The sequence below is a fragment of the Lutra lutra genome, chromosome 3 (assembly GCF_902655055.1).
Source record: "Lutra lutra chromosome 3, mLutLut1.2, whole genome shotgun sequence".
Lineage (NCBI taxonomy): Eukaryota > Metazoa > Chordata > Mammalia > Carnivora > Mustelidae > Lutra > Lutra lutra.
The window spans coordinates 168,465,468-168,485,172 of NC_062280.1; the positions used below are offsets into that span (position 1 = coordinate 168,465,468).

At 36.9% G+C, this 19,705-nt stretch overlaps 1 pseudogene; it reads left to right on the forward strand.

Annotated features, from left to right (window-relative positions):
* The first annotated feature begins 285 nt into the window (after positions 1–285).
* Positions 286–19,705, forward strand: part of LOC125095650 (glutaredoxin-1-like) — a 78,490-nt pseudogene continuing 59,070 nt past the window's right edge.

Below are 19,705 nucleotides of genomic sequence, written 5' to 3' on the forward strand. Positions count from 1 at the left end.
GAAGATAGACCCTAGGGGGAGGGGCTGGCTTCTGGCAAGCATTAGAGCAGAAGAGCACAAAATCAGAACTTTTATAAGTCTGCTCCACTGAGGGACTTTACACCAGAGGCTAAGTAGGGGAAGCGGGGGGAGCCCTCGTGGGGACAGTGTGGTCTCAGCATCCGCAGGGTCACATAAAGACCAGGAATGTCTGAGGGTGGCAGAGCTCCCAGGTGTTGGAGTGGGGAAGCTGGTTGCAGAGATGGAGCTAAGAAGTGAGCTCTCAGCTCGGAATAACCTTAAACCATGATCCAAAACACAGGCAGGCCACTGCTCTTTGAGCAGGGACCCCGCAAGTGGCAGATACGGAGAGACCCGCTCCTTCCTCCTTTGGGAGGAGCAGGGTGGGAGCAGCTGCAGGAATCTGCTGGATTTGGAGACTCCAAAGGGAGCCGTGTACCAGAGATAGAAACACTTGGTCACAGGCCAGGTGAGTTCAGAGCATGGCCAGAAACCAGGGAGACGAGAGTGACTGACTGCTTTTCTCTGAGGGAGCACAGAGGAGTGGGGCCCAGAGCTCTTGGATCCTACAGGCTGGAGATTGGGAGGCCGCCATCTTCATTCCCATCCTCCAAAGCTGTATGGAAAGCATTCAGGAAACAAAAGCTCTGAGAGTGAACCGGAACAGATTACTTAGCCCGGCCTCTGGCAAGGGCAGTGCAATTCCACCTTAGGCAAACATTTGAGAATCACAGCACAGGCCCCTCCCCCAGAAATTAGCAAGAACATCTAGCCAAGAGAAAGTTCACCTATCAATGAGAGCTGTGGAACTCCAGAAGCTACGGGACGCAACACATAGAATTCATGGCTTTTCCCCCATGATTCCTAAGTCAAGTATTTTTTAATTCATTTTTTTCTTATTCTATTTTTTAAAATTTTTTCTCTTTCCTATTTTAATGTTTTTTTAAACTATTTTATCTTATAAAGACCTTTTTGAAACTCTTGTTTAATTTTCAATATTATAGTCATATTTTATTGCTTCATTGTATTTAACCTTATTATGTGTATACATAAAGGTTTTTTTTTTTTCCTTTAAAATTTTGGGATACAATTTCTTCTAATCAAAATATACCCTAAATCTAGCACATGGCTTTGTTCTAGTCTCCAGCCTGATCGCATTATTTTCTTTTTTTTTCCAACCAACTTCTTATCAGTTCCTTTTTTAGAATCTTTTAGAATTTTCATCTTTACAGTCATATTCAATTCCTTCATTGTGTTTACCACTATATTGAATATTTATAAGTTTTTCATTCTTTAAAATTTTGGGAGGTAGTTTCTTCTAACAGACCAAAATACACCCAAAATAAGTGTGTGGCTTTGATCTATTCACCAGAGTGTATGTGTGCATATTTTTTATATATATTCCCCCCGCTTTCTTCTCCCCACAGTTTTGACTCTCTTCTGATTTGGTTAGTGTATATTTTTCTGGGGTCATTGTTCCCCTTTTACTATTTTATTCACTCACTCCTCTGTTATTATCTGGATAAAATGATGAGGCAGAAAACATCACCACAAAAACAAAACAAAACAAAACAAAACAAAACAAAAAAGAGGCAGCACCAATGGCTAGGGACCTAATTAATACTGACATTAGTAATATGTCAGAACTAGAGTTCAGAAAGATGATTATCAAGGTGCTAACTAGGCTCAAAAAAAAAAGCATAGAAGATATTAGAAAATCCCTTTATGGAGAAATAAAATCTCTTTATTCGAGAAAAAAAAAAGAACTAACATACAAACAAGTAGAAATTGAAATGCTATTAATGAGGTGCAATCAAATATAGAGGCTCTTGCTGCTAGGCTAAATGAGGCAAAGAGAATTAATGATATAGAAGACCAAATAAGAGAATTAATGATATAGAAGACCAAATGACAGAGAATAAAGAGGCTGAGCAAAAGAGAGACAAACAACTACTATACCACAAGGGGAGAATTCTAGAGTTAAGTGATACCATAAGATCAAACAATATTAGAATAAGTGGGATCCCAGAAAAAGAAGAAAGAGAAAGAGGAGAAACTATATTGGAGCAAATTACACTAGATAATTTCTTTAATTTGACAAAGGGAAAAACATCAAAATCCAGGAGGCACCCAGAACCCCCTCAAAATCAATAAAAATAGGTCAACACCCTGTCATCTAATAGTAAAACTTACAAGTCTCAGTGACAAAGAGAAAATCCTGAAAGTAGCTCAGGACAAGAGGTCTATAACATACAAGAACAGAAACATTAGATTGGCAGTAGACCTATCCACAGAGACCTGGCAGGCCAGAAAGGACTGACATGACATATTCAGACCACTAAATGAGAAAAATATGCAGCCAAGAATACTATATCCAGCTAGGCTGTTATTAAAAATAGAAGGAGAGATAAAAAGTTTCCAAGACAAACAAAAACTAAAAGAATATGCAAACACCAAACCAGTTCTACAGGAAATATTGAAAGGGATCCTCTAAGCAAAGAGGGAATCTATAAGTAACATAGACCAGAAAGGAATAGAGACAATATACAGTAACAGTCACCTTACAGGCAATACAGTAGCACTAAATTCATATCTTTCAATAGTTACCATGAATGTAAATGAGCTAAATGCCCCCAAACAAAAGACACAGAGTATCAGAATGGATAAAAGAACAAGAACCATCGATATGTTGTCTGCAAGAGATTCATTTTAGACCCAAAGACGACTCCAGGTTTAAAGTGAGAGAGTGGAAAACAATTTGCTGTGGAAAACAATTTGCCATGCAAATGGACACCAAAAGAAAGCTGGGGAGGCAATCCTTATACCAGATAAATTAGATTTTAAGCCAAAGACTATAATAAGAGATGAGGAAGGACACTGTAACATACTTAAAGTGTCTGTCCAACAAAAAGATCTAACAATTTTAAATATCTATACCCCTAACATGGGAGCAGCTAATTATATAAACCAATTAATAGCAAAATCAAAGAAACACATCAACGACAATACAATAATAGCAGAAAACTTTAACACCCACCTCACTGAAATGGACAGATCACCTAAGCAAAAGACCAACAAGGAAATGCAGGCTTTAAATGACACACTGAACCAGATGGACATCACAGATATATTCAGAACATTCCATCCCAAAGCAACAGTATACACATTCTTTTCAAGTGCACTTGGAACAGTCTCCAGAATAGATCACATCCTGGGTCACAGATCAGGTCTCAACTGGTACCAAAAGATTGGTATCACTTCCTGCATATTTTCAGACACAATGCCTTGAAACCAGAACTCAACCACAAGAGGAAAGTTAGAAAGAACTCAAATAGATGGAAGCTAAAGAGCATCCTACTAAAGAATGAATGGGTCAAAAAGGAAATTAAAGAAGAATTTTTAAAAATTATGGAAACAAATGAACATGAAAACACAACACAATCTTAAAGAAAATTTAAGAAAATTATATCAACTTCTAATCAAATTACTGAAAGCCAGCAATAAAGAAAATCTTAAAAGAAACTAGAGGAACAAAGGTAAATAACAGTAGACTACATTTCAGAAACTGAGAAAAGCAGAGACATATCTTAAAGTATATACATGAAAATAACTAGGTGTTAGTAAGGATGTAGAGAAATTGAAACCCCTACACACTGTTGACAGGAATGCAAAATGGTATAGCCACTATGGTTACAGAGGTATAGAAATTCCTCAAAATATTAAAACTAGCACTATAGTTATGGTCTGGCAATTCTACTTCTGGGTATTTAGCCAAAGGAACTGAAATAAGGATTTTGAAAACCTATTAGTATTCCCAGGTTCATTGTAGCATGATGCACAATAGCCAAGATATGGAAACAAACTAAGTGTCCACACACAAGTGAGTGGATTAAAAAACATATATATATATAGTGGAATACTCTTCAGCCTTTAAAAAGACAACTGCAGTAAGTAACTCCACAGATGAACTTGAGGACATTATATAAAGTGGAGTAAGCCAGACATAAATAAATACTGCATGGTTCCACTTGTGATTTACCTAAAACCATCAAATTCATAGAATCAAGAATGGAATAGTGAGTATCTGGGGCTGGAATGAGGGAGAAATGGTGAGGTACTAATCATCGGGCATAAAATTTCTGTTAAGAAAGATGAATAAGCTCTTGAGACCTGCTATACAAAATTGTCCCTATAGTCGACAATAAATATATTACACATTTAAAAATTTGTCAAGAGGGTAGAACTCATGTTCAGTGTTCTTTCTGCAATAAAGATTAAAAAAAAAGAAAAGGGAAATCATCTAGAATTCTGTACTAAGAAAAAACTGGTTCAAAATTAAAGTGAAAGAAACTCACCTCAGACCTAAAGACACATGCAGACTGAAAGTGAAAGGATAAAAAACACATTTACCATGAAAATGGAATCAGAAAGAAAGCTGGCATAGCGATACCTATAACGGACAAAATACACTTTAAATAAAAAACTGTAACAAGAGACAAGGAACCAGGTGGTGGGTACAAAGAGGATACAGATTGCATGGAGCATTGGGTGTGGTGCAAAAACAATGAATACTATTACGCTGAAAAGAAATTAAAAAAAAAAAAAAAGAGACAAGGAGACTACATAATGTTAAAGGGAACAATTCAACAACAGAACATAACAATTGTAAATATCTATGAACCCCATATGGGAGTACTGAAATACATAAAGTGACTACTAACAGAAATAAAGGAAGAAATTGACAGTAAAACAATAATAGTATAGGACTTTAACTCTACACTTACATCAATGGATAGATCAACCAAACCAAAAGAAAGAAGGAAAGGGAGGAAGGGATGGAGGGAAGAGGGAAGGAGGGAAGGAGGGGAAGGAGGAAGGGAAAGAGAAAGAAGGAAAGAAAACTTTGAAATCAGCTAGTGGCTTTGAATGGCACACTGTATCAGATGGACTTAACAGATAAACTTAGAACATTCCATTGAAAAACAGCAGAATGTGCATTCATTTCAAGTGTACACAGAACACCCTCCAGAACAGATAACATATTAGGCCATAAAATCAGTCTCAATGAATTCAAAAAGAATGAAATCACATCATGTATCTTCAATATAGAACTGCAACAATATAGAACTAGAAGTCACAAGAAAAAAAATCTGAAAAAACCACAAATACATCGAGGGTAAATAATATACTAACAACAACAACAACAATGAATGGGTCAACAAGAAGTCAAAGAGGAAAGTCAAAAAATACATGCAGACAAATAATGAAAACACCAGTCTGAAATCCTTGGAATGCAGCAAGACTATTCTAAGAGGGAAGATTATAGAAATACAAATTTACTTCAATAAGTAAGAAAAAACTCAAGTAACCTACCTTACATCTAAAGGAGCTAGAAGAACAACAAATAAAGCCCAAAGCCAGTAGAAGGAGGGAAATAAACATTAAAGCAGAAAAAAAAATTAAATAGAAGGAAAAAACTCCAATGGAACAGATCAATAAAACCAGGAGCTGGTTTTCTTTCTTTCTTTTTCTTTTCTTTTCTTTCTTTTCTCTTCTTTCTCTTCTCTTCTTTCTCTTCTCTTCTTTCCTCTTTCTTTTCTTTCTCTCTTTCTTTTCTTTCTCTCTTTCCTTTCTTTCCTGCCCTTCCTTCCTTCCCTTCCTTCCTTTCTTTTCTTTTCTTTCTCTTTCTTTCTTTCAGATTTATTTTTCTATTTGAGGGGGCAGGGGCAGAGGGAGAAGAGAAATCCTCAAGCAGATTCCCCTAAGAACAGATGGAGCCTGACACAGCGCTCAAACCCAGGAACCCAAGGTCACGACCTGAGGCAAAACTCAAGACTCAGCAGCCTAATCAAGAGCCACCTGGGTGCCTTGGGAGCTGGTTCTTTTAAACATCAACAAAACTGATAAACCTTTAGGCAGACTCATCAAAAGAAGAGTAAAGACAGACGAAATCAGAAAGGAGAAATAACAACTAACAACCCAGAAGTGCAAAGGATTATACGAAAATAATATGAAAAATTATATACCAACCAATTGGACAACCCAAAAGAAATGGATGAATTCCAAGAAACATAACCTTTTAAAGCTGAATCAGGAATAAATAGAAAATATGAACAAATAACCAACAAAAAATTGAGTCATAATCAAAAAACAATCAAAAGTCCTGGACAGATGGCTTCACAGGTGAATTCTACCAAACATTTAAAGAAGAGTTAATATTTATTCTTCTCAAACTATACCAGAAACTAGAAAAGGAAGGAAAGCTTCCAAATTCATTCTATGAAGCTAGCATTACCCTTTACATCAAAACCAGATAAAGACAATTAAAAAATGAATTATAAGCCAATATCTCTGATAAACATAGATGCAAAAATTCTCAGCAAAATATTAGCAAGCCAAATCCAACAATACATTTTAAAAAAAAAATCACTTACCACAATCAAGTGGGATTTATTTCTGTGATATTGAATCAAGGTTGATTCAATATTCACAAGTCAACATGATATATTACATTAACAAAAGAAGGGATTAAAACCATATGATCATCTCAATGGATGCAGAAAAAAACCTTTGACAAAATTCAATATCCATTCATGATAAAAATCCTCAACTAAGTAGATTGGGGGAACATACCTCAACATTATATGTATACATATATGCATACATATATGTATATGTATATGTATATGTATACATATATGCATTTTTTATACACACACACACACACACATATATATATGTGTATATATATATAAAATCTGGCAGCCAACATCCTACTCTATGGTGAAAAACTAAAAGCTAGTCCCCTATGAATAGGAACAAGACAAGGATGTCCACTCTCACCACTTCTACTCAACATATACTAGAAGTCCTTGCCACAGCAATCAGACACATATAAGGTACCCAAATTGGTAAGGAAAAGTAAAACTTTCACTGTTTGCAGACAACATCATGTCATATAGAGAAAACCTGAAAGACTCCACCTAAAAACTACTAGAATAAATGAATTCAGCGAAGTCACAGGATACAAAAGACAATGCACAGAAATCTGTTGCATTCTATACACTAATAATAAAGTAGCAGAAATAGAAATCAAGAAAACAATTCCATTTACAACTGTACCAAAAAGAATAAAATACCTAAGAGTGAACTTAATGAAGGAGGTAAAAGACCTGTACTCTGAAACTATAAAACATTGATGAATGAAATCGAAGATGACACAAATGAAAAGATATTCTATGCTCACGGATTGGGAGAACCAATATTGTTAAAATGTCCATTCACCCAAAGCAATCTGATTTAATACAATCCCAAATTACTGACAACATTTTTCATAGAATTAGAAAAAAAATTCTAAAATTTGTATGGAAATACAAAAAACCCCAAATAGCCTAAGCAATCGTGTAAGAGAAGAACACAACTAAAGGTGTCACAATCCCAGATTTCAAGATATATTATAAAGCTGCAGTAATCAAAACAGTATGGTACTGGCACAAAAACAGATCAACAGAACAGAGAGTCCAGAAATAAATTGATGATAATAAAGTCAATTAATCTTCTGAAAAGGAGACAAGAATATACAACAGGAAAAATGTCAATCTCTTCAACAAATGGTAATAAGAAAACTAGACAGCTATATTCAGAAGAATGAAAGTGGACCACTTTCTTACACCATACATAAAACAAACTCAAAATGGATTAAAGACCTGAATATAAGAGCTGAAGCCATAAAAATCCTTGTAATAATTTCCTTGAAATCAGTTGTAGTAACATTATCTAAATAGGTCTCCCAAGGCAAGGGAAATTAAAGTGAAAATAAACTATTGGGATTACATCAAAATAAAAAGCTTCTGCACAGCAAAGAAAACAATCAACAGAACTGAAAGACAACCTAATGGGAGAAGATATTTACAAATGACATATCTGTATAAAGAACTTACACAACTCAACACCAAAGAAACAAATAATCAAATTTAAAAAAGGACAGAAGACAAACAGATTTTTCTCCAAAAAAGACACACAGATGGCCAACAGACACAGGTAAACATATTCAACATTACTCATTATCAGGGAAACACAAATTTCAATGCTTACCTCACACTGTAACAAATTGATCTGAGTCATAATATAAGAACTAAAAGTATAAAACTTCCACAAAAAAAAAAAAAAGTAGAAAATATTTGCAAGCTAGGGTAGAGAAGGATTTCTTCGATAGGACACAAAAGGAACAAACCACCAAAAGACCAAAAAAAAAAAAAAAAAGTTGAAATTCAAGGTCATTAAAATTGAAAAGCTATTTTCTTTAAAAGACATGATTATAAAAGTGAGGAGCCAAGTCAGAAAGAGAAAACACTTAGAGAAAACATTTACAATACTTAACAGATAATAAAAAAAACTTGTATCTAGAGTATGTGATGAACTCTTACAACTTTTGAAAATCCATTAAACAAAATATTTGAAGAGATACTTCATCAAATATTGTCTATTAATGCAAACAGGCAATTATGGGTTGGGATGTGTGCTGCCTGACCCCCATTCTACATTGAAATCCTAATTTCCAATACCTCATATTGTCACTGTTTAGAGATAAGGTATTTAAAGAGATAATTAAATTAAAATGAGGTTATTAGGGTCATTAGGTATGTCCTCATCAAATTTGACTAGTCTCCTTGTAAAAAGAAGAGATTACGACACAAGCATACATAGAGGGAAGACCATGTGAAGACACAGAAAGGAGATGTCCATCTACAAGCAAAGGAGAGAGGCCTCAGAAGAAACTAACCCTTAAGATATCTTGGTCTTGCATTTCTAGTCTCCAGAATTTTGAGAAATAAATTATGTTGTTTGAGCCAGCCAGTGGTACCTTGTTACGGTAACCTTAGCAAACTAAATACAGACATGAATACGTTCATTATCATTGGTTATATGAAAAATGCAAATTAAAACATAGGAGAAGAGTAAATGAAACAAGGTGGGATTGGGAGGGAGACAAACCATAAGTGACTCTTAATCTCACAAAACAAACTGAGGGTTGATGGGGCAAGGGGGGTTGGGGGGGTGGGGTTATGGACATTGGGGAGGGTATGTGCTATGGTGAGTGCTGTGAAGTGTGTAAACCTGGCGATTCACAGACCTGTACCTCTGGGGATAAAAATATATGTTTATAAAAAATAAAATTTTAAAAAAAATGTTATTAAAAAAAAAATCCTAGAATGGCCAAATTAAAATAGACTGTTAATATCAAATGTTGGGATGAATTTGGGCAACTGGGATTTTCATACATTGTTCCCGAGAATGAAAAATGGTACAGCCACTTTGGAGAATATTTGTTTTAAAGTTTTTTGGGTTTGGGGTTTCTTTTTTCTTCTTTCTTTCTTTTCTTTTTTTTTTTTTTTTTGAAGTTAAATATATGCTCAACATAAACCCCAGCAATTCTATTCTCAGATACTTATGTAAGGGAAATGAAAACATACATTTAACGGAAGAGTCATATTCAACTATTCACAGATTAATTGATAATAATCCCAAAACGAAAATAACCAAAGTGTCCAACTGTTGAATAAACAAATTGTGCTTTATCTATATAATGGATTACTAATCAGCAATTTATTTTTTTTTAAGATTTATTTATTTATTTATTTGACAGATCACAAGCAGGCAGAGAGAGAGAGAGAGAGAGAGAGAGAAGCAGGCTCCCTGCTGAGCAGAGAGCCCGATGTGGGGCTCGATCCCAGGACCCTGAGACCATGACCTGAGCCGAAAGCAGAGGCTTTAACCCACTGAGCCACCCAGGCACCCCTAATCAGCAATTTAAAAGGAAAATAATACTGACTCTCGCAACACCATGGATGAATCCCAAAACTATTATGCAAAGTGAAGGAAGACAGATCAAAGACTACATGTATAGGTTTCCATTTATAGGAAATTCTAGAAAAAGCAAAACTATAATGACAAAAAGATCAGTGGTTGCCAGCCCACCACCTCCCCATTTCTACTATATATGTTTTTTATCTCAAGGCTTTTGTTAACCCTTAGCTTCTAGGTCTTGGTATCTTCAAGTGGTCATCTCTGTGTGCTTCCCATATCTCAAGATCAAGTTCTCCAGAGCAGCAATCAATCCCAGCTAATTATCATATGTGGAGATGCTAAACTGTAACCTAAAATTTAGAGATACTTCTCTCTTTAAGAGATAGATGTTAATTCCTTCCTCTCCCTTTGAATGTGGCAGACAGTGACGATGTAGGTTTTTGAGACCAGGTTTTAAGAGGCATTATGGCTTTCTTCTTGTTGCCCTTGGCTTGGTTCACTTGGTTTCAGGGAAGGAAGCCAGTCACCATGTCATGGTAACCCTCAGGCATCCCTGTGGAGAGGAACTAAAGCTTCCTGCCAGTTGCCAGTAAGGAACAGAATCTTCCTGTCATCAGCCATGTGAGTGACCCATCTCTGAACGGCTGACCCAGGCCAAGTCGAGCCTCAGATTAGACAGCTCTACATACTCTCCTGACTGCAACAGCAAGCTGGCTAAGCTACCTCTGAATTCCCAACCTCCAAAAAATGAAGGTAATAAACATATATTGCTGTCACATAGTAGGTTCGGGGTGCTTTGTCTTATAGCAATCCTGCCCCTATATAAGTCCTAAACTTCCTCGTGGAGGGACAATTTTAGGGCATCCAGGCATAAAAATAACTCAAGAGCATTCTCTCAGCAAGTAGTCTGGATTTGGAAATGAACTTCCAAGTGAAGAGATAGGCAAGAAAGATACTTTTATTGGTATCTCTATTTTATCTAGTAAAAAACAACAAATAACAAAACAACAAATAATAATAAGTAACACTAACTGAATAGAATAATAGGACAATCATCTACCTATCACTTAGGATAATAATCTACCTCCTTAGCATAATAATCTACCTACTACTATCTTTAAAAATCAGAAATAATTTTCTTCCATACAAACAGGACACCAAATTAAGATAAATTAGTGTAATAAGCAGTTTCAGAGAAGCCTAGCATTCCTGAGAGCTGGTTTCTAAGACACATTGCTTTGGGTTTTTAGATTTGCCACTGTTAGCAGTGTAAACCTAAGTCAATTAGCCTTTTAGGGTCTCTTGTGTACAGTAGTTTTTAATCTAATTTTGGTCAAAGACACCTTCCTGAATCTAGAATTTTTCTCCTGATAAAGACATACTGCTATAGTGAGTTTTACACATTCTCAGCTTCTTCTGGAAAGTATTTCTAACCTGGCAACTGTGCCTAGTTAAACTTGAGTTATTCTGACAGAGTCCAAGTAACTCTTGGTTTTCTGGCATTTTATAAATCTGAAGACTTCTAATTATATGGTTTACTACATACGTACTACTTCACTGCATACACTAACTACTGCTTTATAAACAAAGTTGGTGTTTTTTTCACCAAGTGTTTTCTGTTCCCAAGGAAGCAGAGATTCCAAATGCTAATACAAGTGTAGAGAGTTACCCATTCTTATTACAGCTGATTTACATAACCTGCTACAACAAACCTATCTGGTAAAATGTATGCTAAGTGTTAACAGTGGTAACTTATACTGGTATTCACCTAGGGAGACTAGATTTAAAGTAAACCCTCAGGATCAGTTCACTACTATGTATTCAACTTTCTGTTTAATTAACCTTTTTTACTGAAGTCTCCGAAAAGTAACTCAGAATAAAAGGGTACATTGATCAGCATAATTTTCTCAAAAAACCCCATTTTGTCACACACAGGGTAGCATATAGAGATCATAGCACTGTGCACACAATCTCTGATTTTACTGTATTTAACTGATTTGCATTACCCCTCCCAACATTCATAGCAGAGTATAACTACAAATACCCACAAATACTTTTTCTATAGGTTAACCTCTTTATAGACCAAAAGATCAGAACAGAGTGCAGTTGAAATGAATCTATTAGATGCTTAAGATGGATCAATACCTCTTTTATGAAGGAAAGAAAAGAAGGTACTAAAGCATCTCATTTGATTACTGTTTGGGACAAGGCAGCAGGAAATCACCTGAGTGGGCTCATTCCTCCCTTATGGGTCCAGGGCAGAATATTCCTCAGAATCCATAACTTGCTCTCCAAAGAAAGTGCAAACAGTGCTTCCCTACTTACTAAATGTTTATGCTAGCTTAAGAGATACACTCCCATGGAGCTATCCTGATTGGAACCTTCCTCATTGTTTGGTTGCATAGATTTTTCATAATTTCACCTTCAAAATACATAATGATAGGGAGAATGGGGGATATTTAAATAATTCCTGACTGCAGCAAGAGGGGCAAAATAAACCCTTTCATACAATTCCTATTGTTTAAAAGATCCAAGTTTTTAAAATTTCTATTCCAAAGAAAGATACCTTTTTCTCTTTTGCATTAGAACACAGAACAAAAGAGAAACATTACATAGACAATTGGCTAGACTACTGAAGTTTAAGGAGTGTTAAGTCACTGAAGGCCACCTCCAACCCTCTCTGTGACCACAATTCCATGTTCTCCTCTTCGGGTGGAAAAAGAAAGAAAGAAAGAAAAGATGAATCCAGCTAACATAATTCAAGTTAAAAAAATAACAGTCTAAAGCAATTTAGAAGATCTTTAGCAATTTATGATAATGTACAATCATATTCTTTTCTCCTAAAAGACTTTTGCCTACAATTGTCGTTATTTCTTATTAAGGTGAAATATCAATCATCTTGAAACAGATGTGAAATTATCCTTATTAGATACTTTTCCTTGATGTTGGTATTTTAACACTGTGATTACACCAGATGGAAAACAACTTTCTCCCCACCTTTCTTGAAAAAGGGGAGGGAGGAAAATAAAACACACACACACACAAAACCAGGTACTTTCAGATTCTAGTTGCCATAACAACTTGAGTCACCTTCCATCATTAAAGCATCTTTTGATCACCCTTATGGATTTTTTTTGTGTAACAAGTAAAAGATTCATTATTTCACTTATTTTCTATTGAGAAAATTCTCCTCCTCTTTGAAAACAGCTCATTGTCTGTTTTATTAAACAAAAGCAGACAAGTACTATAAACTCCCCCTCAAACCTATAAACCACAAAGGCTCCCCAAAGAAAGCTTTGAACTATTATATTACACTTGCAGACTTCTAATGATATTTTTAAAGGGTATTTTGTTTCCATGAAAATTAAATACTTCTGGTAATTTTGCAATGTGAGAATTATCCATATATTTTTCTCTCTTTCAATAGGCCTATTCAAAAATTGTTTATGGTAAAACCACCAAAACATTTTGCAGTAAAACACCTTCCTTCTGGCCTCTTTCGTCTATTGTTTAATCTCTAGGTCTGAACACATCTGGAAAACAGTGAAGTCAGTGGGAAGTGTGAGAAGCCGGTATCAAATCAAGTTGCTTCCTAGCAACAGCACTCAGGAAAAATAGGCTTCATTTGTCAAGTGGCCCCAAAGCGGGAAATCAGGGGGCCGTAGGGACTGATAATGGCATATCTAAGGTGCAAAACATAAGTTAACATTTACCTTCCCAAGGTGGAATAGTTAATGTCCTCTATAAACAGGACATACAAACTAAACAAAGTCAAAAGATCCCCAGTGGGTCAGTGTGGGAAGCTTCTCACACTTCTGTGATGAAGGACCAGCTTGTATGTGTGACCAATTCATAAGATTGTTACTTTTGTAAAATATCATTTTAAAAGAGTCTTTAGAAAACTGAAATTAAAAGGGGCATTACAAAATACAAACCCAAATTTTAAATAAGAGCCAGCCAAAAAAAAAAAAAAAAAATCTTTCAGATTGATTCCTTAAATGCTTTTAGCCACTTACATTCAATTTCTGTCCAGACCTCCTCACAAACCAGACACAGTGCCTACACAGCAGAAAAGAATGGGTCACCAGACCACCACGCAGTCAATAGCTCTGGTTTAGCTCTGAGCTTCTCAAACTTACTGAGTGTCAAGTTCACCTGGAGAGTTCATTAAATGCAGACCCCTGGGCCTCAACCTCAGGGAGTCAGGTTTAGAAAATCTGGGCTAGGGGTGGATACTCAGCATTTCTAACAAGCTCACAGCTATTGCCAATGTAGGAATAGCAGTCTGGAGAAGATCTGATGTACTTACTATATGGCACCACTGTCTAACGCCATCCCTGTGGACGTCCCATTATACGTATGCATTAAAATCTTGAGAGCTGGGTGATGGTAGGATTACCCAGGAGGAAAGGCAGGAAACTAAGGTTTTAATTCCTCCAGTGGTTCCTCCTTATTTTCAACCAAAAGCTAAATGCCATGGCTGAGATCACAAAATGCCTCAAGATCTGCCTCATTCCCTCCCTTTTTGCCAGTCTGTCTTTATTGTACACTCCTTATCAGTATGGAATGTATGCATCAGTCACAAGGAATTATGGGTAGATGGAATCTGACACTGCCAGAGTTCTGTTCTTGTGCCTTCCCCCTTTCATTCCCTCGCCTCCCCCACCCAACTCCTCTTCTTTCCTCTTATTTATTGTTTCAACAGATGTTTGTGGGCTACCTAACTGATGGGGTTTTATACGAGGTTTAAATGAGAATATATTTAGAGGACTTAGTATGGAATGTAGCACATGTCAAGTACTTGAGAATCATGGCAATGTTGACAAGGATGATGGCAAAGATAATGAGGTTATATGCTGATTAGAGTGTTTAGCACTTTGTTTTGTAACTACTGAGTCTTAAGTCACCTCAGTTAGACTGAGACTCATTGTCAGAATTGTGTTTTCCACATCAACATTTCCATTTCCTACTGAGGTCTCTAGGACACAGTAAGGTCTTAATAAACATTTGCTGATAGAATGGTAAAAACCCGAAGGGGTCACAACACGTAACTATCCTTAATCTTATTCAACTGTGCCATGTTGTATCTTTAAAAATTACCCCTTTTCCAGGCTATCACAGGGTTTAAAAACACAAGGTGGGGGAAACCAAACCTTCCTTTCTGACATTTTTTTTTTTAAATTTATTTGACAGATCACAAGTAGGCAGAGAGGCAGGCAGAGAGACAGGAGGAGGAGGCAGGCTCCCTGCTGAGCAGAGAGCCCGACGCGGGACTCGATCCCAGGACCCTGAGATCATGACCTGAGCCAAAGGCAGAGGCTTTAACCACTGAGCCACCCAGGCGCCCCTTTTCTGACATTTTAAATAATCCTTGGGAAAGGCAAGTAAATGTTTTGTTAGTGAACTTGTTGCATTATTTCAGAGTTCTTAGAAATGGCTTAGTTCAGAGTTCTTAGAAATGGCTAAACATTGCTCATTCATGTAATGGAAGGGGGTTGGGACAGATTTGCAGGTGTGTCCCTCAGATTCCCCCTCCAGAGAGAATTTGCCCTTTGGGATTTCCAGATTGTCTCAGCTTTCGACTCAAGGCCAGGATCCTCTCAGGCACCCCCAGTTCTGTGACTGAGGGTAACAGGAGAGTAGGACTTAGCTATTTTTGCCCAGTTTAGGCTTTACTCTCGAGCTTCCGTTCAGCTGGCTTGGGCTTTCTGGTCTGCATCATGGTATGAGGCTCTTCTTCCCAAGCTGTTTTCTTTCCCCTCTTTTCTTTCACAGGTGTCCAATCAGCGATGCTGTGGGAAGGCTTTCCCTGCCTGTATCCCTCGTGGTTCACCTTTCACAGGTGTTACTTACCCCCTTCCTGTGTAATTCCAGCTTCATCGGAGCATCTCCTTCCAATGGCACAGGAGAATGAAAATGCAAAACCATGCTTTTGACTTTCTCAATGGGAAATCAAGCATTGAATCAAACTGGGGTCTAGCTAAGAAAAACAACTTGAATAAGATATAAGCGAGACCTGCCAAGCACTTCCCCCATTTATCTGCGATTAGGCAGAGAGAAGTGTAATTGTGTCTCCCACCTGCTGCCATATTTCATTTTTTAACCCCTCAATGTGTTCCTGTCACTACTGCCATTTGGACTTCACTACGTCTATCTTTCTTTTTCTCTATTGTGTATGTTCCTGATGCCTTCAGACTGCAGGACCAATATTCAACAAGTCACTCTTCATCTTGTTTGTATTCAAAGGGGCAGCACAGCCTCTGTGGGTGAGTGAAAACAATTTTCGGTTTCAACTATTTAACAACTAAGAGCAAGAGTATGTAGCCAAATTTTCTTTCTTTTTTACAGACAAAAGCTATAGCTATGTCAACATAGGAAAAGATAAATTTATTCAAACACCTAGTAATAAATTATTAAAAAAAAAAGTCTGTACTGAATCAGGGGTTCTTAGTCTCTTTTGGAGTTTCAAATACCTTTGAATATAACACAAAAAGCATACACTCAATCCCTAGATTAAAAAGTACTACTATTATTAGAATGAAGAACTTAGGGTATCTGTTCTACTATCATCCTTTCATTTTATTTATTTTTTTTTTAAGATTTTTTTTTTTTTTTTGTCAGAGAGAGAGGGAGAGAGAGCGAGCACAGGCGGACAGAATGGCAGGCAGAGGCAGAGGGAGAAGCAGGCTCCCCGCCAAGCAAGGAGCCCGATGTGGGACTCAATCCCAGGACGCTGGGATCATGACTTGAGCCGAAGGCAGCTGCTTAACCAACTGAGCCACCCAGGCGTCCCCATCCTTTCATTTTAATCAGTGTTTTACTACTAACAATTGTGAGTACAGATGAGGATAACACTTTGCTATATGAATATTTTCCACTTACCATCATTAGTTTTACTTAATTGCTCTTCTACAAATAAAACGACTTTGAATTCTGCCTCAGGGAGGGGAAATTTCAGTGAAATAAGCATACTAATACATAAAAGATACATATTTTCAGTATTTGGCTTTTCAAAGTCAGCTTCTTGGTCTAAGCAATACATTTGTTGACCCAATTTCTTTTATCCTAGAGCAGATAAAAATTTCTAGTGCACAGGGCCAGGGATGGGGAGCAAAATCAGAGAATTCAGTGGATTTTGCTAACAGTGACACTACTCATTCACAGAAGGGAAAGGGAGAGCAATAGAAGGATAAAAAAAGATAACGTGCATATTTGAATGCAAGGTATAGAAACAAACAAGTTTAGGAAAAATGTCAGAGATTCAGAGGTATTGAAATATCTTTCCAATATAAGAATGTGAATCTCTAAGAAGTATTCCTACTGTTTGCTATATAACAAATGTCTTCCCACCCCAGCACCCCCCAAAATGCAGTAGCTTAAAATAATAACCATCTATATAGCTCATAAAACTGAGGGTCAGAAACTTGGGCTGGAGCAACTAGGTCCAGGGTTTCAGCTCTGCTCTCCAAAGCATGTTCAGTCAGCTGGTGTGGGAAAGCCAGGATAAGTGGGTTTGCTGATCTTGGCTGGGCTACTTCGAATATGTGGGGGATCAGCTAGGACAACAGGGCTGACACAGCTCTGAAGCACATAGTGTGCCACCTCCAGCAAAGTCAGCACTGTGAGCAAATGGAGGTGGGGTCCTGAGAGAGAGAGAGAACAAAAGTGTGGTATACAAGGTCTCTATGGGATTCCAGTTGGAACTGAAAACCTATTATTTCCACTGCATTTATTGGCCAAAGCAAATCACAAATCCAGTATAGATTTAAGGAGATGGTTTAAAAAAAAAAGAAAAAAGATTACCTTTTGACTGGGGACTTTGCAAAGTCATATTATAAAGGTTATGGACTAGAGAGCAGGGAAGGATGATGGCCATTTTTGCAGTCTACACCATTTAATATGATAATCAGATTTAAATTACCTTGAGTAACTCTGAATAAAAACTCAAAACCATCCATCTCCATTTTACAGTGTCCCAGATCACCATATCTATCTTTTATATATAAACAAAAACAAATGCCTTTAGGACCCTAGTGAGCATTATGGTCCTTGGAAGCACTAACTAGTTCATCATGGCATCTAAGTGGCCTATTACAGTCTGTGTCCTATAAAGCTGGGAACCTTGGCAGTTTATGTAAGAGTCTCTCAAGTGCCACCTATTACCCCTCACTTCCCTGATACCTACAAGGCATTTTCCAGATAGAAACCAAAATTCTGTCCCCTCTCTGACATATGCAGGCCTTTGGCTTCATATTCTTCTGTTTGGGTCATAATGACATTCATGGACTCATTCACTCATTCACTCATGAACTAATATGACTTTCTGAGCATAGGTTCAAAGATCAGTGGTGCAATTTTAATATTTTGGTGGATTCACATGCCCCTTTGAGAAGGTGGTGAAAGCTACTGGCCTTCTAAAAAGGTACACCACACATCACACAAAATTTTGTACATAATTTCAGGAGGTCCATGACCTCCTGAAACTTATCCATGGACCTTCTAAGAGACATTTAGAGGATCTTGTTCTAGATTATGGAATCACTGCTCTTACAACTATGGCATTTAGCTAAGAGAATCAAAGACAGCAGAAGAGCACATGGGAGCAGTCAAAACTACCCTGAAGGCACAGCCCCTGAGTTATGACTTCCTGAATGATGAACGTTCAGACATTATTCCAGGAAGAGACAAGCCTCCAATTTTCTTCTCAAATGTTAAAGAACAGAGGCAGACTCACTAAGTATGGATCCCAGTATCAGTTACAGAATCACTACTTGTGATCAGGGCAGCAAAACATTCCCTCAGGCCACACCTTCCCTCAACTGAGAAGGTAGAACTTGATGCACTTTGAGCAATGGCCATTTCAAGGATGACACTGTTTCTATTCCGAGGCTTCCCTATTGTACTTACAGATAAAATAAAGTGATGTCAACGATCTGCTTCAAAATTATCCAGGGTGGAGATGCATAAAGATGAAACAAAAATTGGGCATAGGATATAAAATTCCTGAAGTTGGGTGTTGAGTACATGAGGGACTTTACATTATCCTCTCTACTTTTGCATATGTTTGAATGTTCCTTGTAATAGAAAATTTAAAAGAGAAAGAGGCTTCAATATTTATTTCAAAGAGAAAGGCAATCCAGGCAAAATAGAGAAGCATATATATATATATAGTCTTCTTTCCAACCACTCTGGAGTGAAGGAATTTCTTTTTTTTTTTTTTTTTTTTTTTTTTTTTTTTTTTTTTTTAATTTTAATAAATTTTTTTTATTTTTTTATAAACATATAATGTATTATTAGTCCCAGGGGTACAGGTCTGTGAATTGCCAGGTTTACACACTTCACAGCACTCACCATAGAACATACCCTCCCCAATGTGAGTGAAGGAATTTCTAATTCTTACTTTATTCTTTCCTATACAACCACAATCTCTTTACTACGCCTATTCATTTTAAAAGACTCCCTTTCTGATTTTTTTACTTTTGTCACTACAAAAAATGATTTCAGAATGGTCAAGACATTTGCTAATTCTTAAACCATAACGTATGTCACCATCAATCCACAGACTCTCCCACCCTCCGCTTTAGGGCTACTTGACAAATGAGAATGGACTCCCAAGAAGCATTGCTAGGAAGCAACTTGCTCTCTGCTCTCAGCTTCTCACACTGCCCACTGTCTTTTCTGTCTTCCAAAACCAATCAATGGGGCAATAAAGAACACAAATGACAGTTGACCAACGGTGATCGGCACCTGATTAACTGGAGGCTCCATTTCTATAACTTTAAAATAAGAGAAATTCTACACCGATATACCCAACAGGATTATTTTTTTTCCCCAACAGGATTATTATTATTATTTCCCAACAGCATTATTTTAAACCACAAATTAAATAATTAAATGA